Source organism: Bactrocera latifrons, unplaced genomic scaffold (assembly GCF_001853355.1).
Source record: "Bactrocera latifrons isolate USDA-ARS-PBARC rearing strain unplaced genomic scaffold, ASM185335v1 scaffold_320, whole genome shotgun sequence".
NCBI lineage: Eukaryota > Metazoa > Arthropoda > Insecta > Diptera > Tephritidae > Bactrocera > Bactrocera latifrons.
In genome coordinates, this window is record NW_017536853.1 from 173536 (window position 1) to 177813 (window position 4278).

Genomic DNA, 4278 nt, shown 5'->3' on the forward strand with positions numbered 1-4278 from the left:
ATTTTAATATTTGAATAAAAATGGTGTTTGTTCATAAATATTTTTTCGTTCAAATAATTATTTTTGTATATTTGCTTTTCTTCACTTTTTAATTTCCTTTTAATATTCTTTTTAATTATATTCTCTAGTAATTTTACTCTCATTTTTATTTTATTTGTATTTTTGCATTTCATTGGTTCTCTCTGATTAGGTTAATAATTTGTAGTCTCGCACTGTTTTTATTTTAATTACACTCCACTTTCTCACTTTTTTAAGACCACTTTCTTTGTTTTATTTTTTTTTTTTTTGGTTAATCTATATCATTCTTTTATTTGCTTTTTCATATTTTGTGTTAGAATTGTTCGCACTTTCCTACACAACTTTATTTGCAGCTATTTTTAATTACACCCATAAAATTTCGACATCCTTGTTCATATTCTCTTTTGCTTGTAGTTTCTCACGATAAATTCACAATGCTGCTTCAAAATCCATCGCTTCTCAGCAGCACCGCTGCGAATGCCAATTCTATAATTATAACGCGACCATTTTGACACCGAAAAATTTTGGAATTAGCACATACATACATACGCATACATATGTCTGCATGAATTTTTCGCGTTGAAAATTTCCAAAAAAAAGCACTTTTATTCACATTCGTAGCATTGGAATACCGTTACATGCTGTTATTTCAAGTATAAATTTATGGAAATTGCTTTACATTTGTTGTAAAATATATAATATATTTATATATATGCGAATCTAGTATTCACACGGCGACGTGCCATTCTTCTATCCGCCGTTGCTCGTTTGCCACTAGCGCTCGCCTCGTTGTCCGAAAATAAACTGATTCTGAGCAGAAGGCCACAGCGGTGTTGTCATATTTGAGTGTTTTCTTTTGTTTTCGCTTTTCTATTTGATGGAAATGAGGAAAATTGTCGAATTGGCTCTGCATTAATTTACATCTGTTATTGTTATTTTGCCTTTTTGTTGTTGCTTTGTCTTTTTGTTGTTGTTTTGCCTTATCTTTTGTTGTTTTAAATTGCCATCAGCTGTTTAAGCAACTGTTTAATTTGCACTCTCTTTTTCATATTTTTTTATAAAATAATATTTTACTTGCCACAAATGCTCCGTGTGGCACATGTGCAATTAATTAGGCGAAACCTATTTATGGCGTGAAAATTATTTAACATGTGCGCCATTAAATCACATTATGACTTAAATATTTTGATATTSAATTAATTTGGTTTATAACTTTTCCTGTCCATTTCGCAAATCTAATTTATTTGCATATCTCAAATAGTTGCGAAATGCCAACATATCGATATAAATTTGGATACATGTAAGTATGTATGTATACATATTTATATGCAGTATAATTTATAACYGTAATCTGTAAATGCTCAATATTTTGAAAATTTAAATAAATAAATTTAAATATCCCAGTAAGCTTTTTGTGCTTATTTACACCCTGTGAAAGCTCTCAAGTTTASGGTTGCAAGCTTGGCTACGAAGAATGATGAATATTCTATCATCAACCAGCAAATCAAGGCAAAGTGTTGCCAGGTGAGAGTTTTGCTTCTAGCATAAAARTGTTTGGTTCACAAATTTTATATATTTTTACTAAATTCAAAAATTGAGAATTTTCAAATCAACCCAATTTTCCACATTCAAATAMAATTTAAGTTTTATTTGCAAAGTAAGTTATCAGTGACATTTTGCTGAGAGTTTGTTGGAGGCAAAGAAATAGTAACAAACGCAGAAGTTAACTAGGTTACTTGGTCGATGAAGATTCTCAGATTTCTACTTCCGCTAACGCTAATACAAGATAGTTACGTAGAGAGCGGAAATGATAAGATAGGTTAACATTTGGTTGCTCCCTTTCCAACTTTAAGAACGAAAATCGCATCGTTTCTGGAAAAATTGTTCGCAAATCAGGAGAGCAAACATTTTTCARGAACTTTATGACTCAAAAGGGGAGGCAAATGCTTATCTGCAGGACATTGAAGTTATTCAAGTTATATYGAAATGTTGGTGGACCCTTTGAACTATTGCTTTCATCTAGTTGGTGATTATTTTGAAACATAAAGCGTCTATCTGTATATATGCGCACTCATTTGTCGAAATCGTCGATATTGGACTCCTATATCATAAAACAGTCATACAAACTGAACGAATGGAATAAAGTGCTTGTACAGAAAAATTTTCTGCTTAACAAGATTTCTTCATGAAAATTAGCATAAATTATAATCTAAGTCATAGCTATAATATTTGAACGAATTTTTCAGATCGAACTACTATAGCATATAGCTGCCATACAAATTGGGAATGATCCCAAGCGCAAGTCCTTGTATGATAAACTTTTTTTTTTAGCTAGATATCTTCACGCAATTCGGCATGAATTACTATCCAAGACAACTGTATAATCTCCGAACAAATCAGTTAGATCGGTTTACTATAGCATATATTTTTTTATTCTATATTTTTTAATTTTATTGCAATTTTATTGTATTTTTTCATTTTTATTTTTGTTTTATTTTTATTCTATTAAGTACAAATATTTACCATTTATTTCAATTGAAAAATGTTTGTTTCGTTTTTGGAAAATGTTTGTTCTAAGATGAATCTAGTAGCCTCTAAACAATGCCACTGGTGCCTTGCCACGCACCCGAAGTTGCCTAAATACCTTGAATCCGCTTAAAGTAAATCAAGATATGCAAATAAATAAGTATAAGTGATGGCATTGAGATTTCAAACTAATATTTACTGCCTGAAAGGAAAACAAGSTGCCAGAAACCACTCATAACATAAATAAATAGTGGAAGCACATAATTGCAGTAAAAATAAGCAATGTCAAATAGTTGTAATTTCAATTTCAAACGCACACATACAAGCATATATTCACATACTTGCATACATATGTACAAAAAAGTATATACAAAATGTTTCAATCAATCGAAGCAGTGCCTAAAGCGAGCGCTAAGCGTGAAAAGTGCTAATTGTTTGTATTAGAAATAAAATAAGTTTATATGTATATACATACATACATACATATATGTTTATACCATTCATATATAAATATATCTATAAATCAAATCGACTCATCACTCATTCTTGGCGTCATTGATCCGCCTTCCTCGCTAGCTGTGATGCCTCATTGACAAATCGATCCCAAATACTGACGATGTTATTACGGAAATCCATTTTCCGAAGTGTGCAAAATCTAAAATTTTAATTTTTTTTTCTTTTCAAATCTGTTCGCAGTTCCAACAATTGTAAATAAACATTTCTGCCGTACTGGCAGTGCCAGAAACGAGTTGAAAACCAACAATCTGTTGTATTACAGCACTGCCAGCGAAGAGGCAAGAAAGTTTTCTAAAAATTAATTTGTGAGTAATGACTTCATGTAGTCGAGTAACAAATGAAAACATTGTCCAGAGTAGCCAGATGCAGCAATTTAAATGAATTAATGAGCCAATATTTGTCTAACGTTTGAGATTGAGAGTGGTGTGGAAATTGTGGTGCAAGTTGCTAGAAAACCTGTGCTCCTTAATGTTTATACGAGAAATGTTKTGCCAGCTGTCGTGCAGTGTTTAAAAAGCGATATTTCTTATGAAAGCACCTGTTGAATGTTTTTGTGTGTGGCAGAGAGAAGAGTAAAAATCAGAATGTAAAGGTTTTGAGAAAAGAGTAGAAAGTAGCATATAGAGGTTTTGGTTACAGAAGTCTTCCATGATACGCTTAGCGGAATTCTGATGGAACTATAGTTGTAGAATAAAAGACCTAAGTCCGTCTATTGGCCGTTTAAGGGTTTAACAGGGTTCTGCGAAAAGTTTTAACCCAAGTACCGCGATAATGCTGAAAAGTTAATAGCTTAGAGCATTTAAACATTTCTGTACTTTTCATTGTTACTTCAGCGGCATAAAACCTCTCTGAAGTAGTTTTGAGAAATGCTGCCTTGTTGATAGTCCTAAACCGTATGAAATTCCGAGTCCATTCCGGTTAGCAACATATGGTCATAAAATTTCTAATTTTGTGCGCTTAAAAACATACTTTTGCCTAGAAACTTGTGAGGGTGTGAAGAAATCGTGCTCTAATAAAAAGTTTTATAAGTTTCAATTATCAAGTTAAATAAGTTCTCTATAGTACATTATTTGAATAATACATTGCATAAGCACCACAAACAATTTATTTCATTGCTGAGAGAGCGTTGAAATTCTTAGAAAAATGTGCCAGGCTGCATGCAGGGTCACTTTTTGAAACTGACTGAAGGATAAATATAAAATTAAAAAATATAAAATA

At 31.7% G+C, this 4278-nt stretch overlaps 1 protein-coding gene across 1 annotated transcript in view; it reads right to left on the reverse strand.

The window, feature by feature from the left end:
• Positions 1-800, reverse strand: part of LOC108971085 — a gene marked incomplete in the record, with an annotated part of 6371 nt that extends 5571 nt beyond the window's left edge. Inside the window, 1 exon segment of the mRNA XM_018936912.1 lies at positions 698-800.
• Positions 801-4278: the final 3478 nt, after the last annotated feature.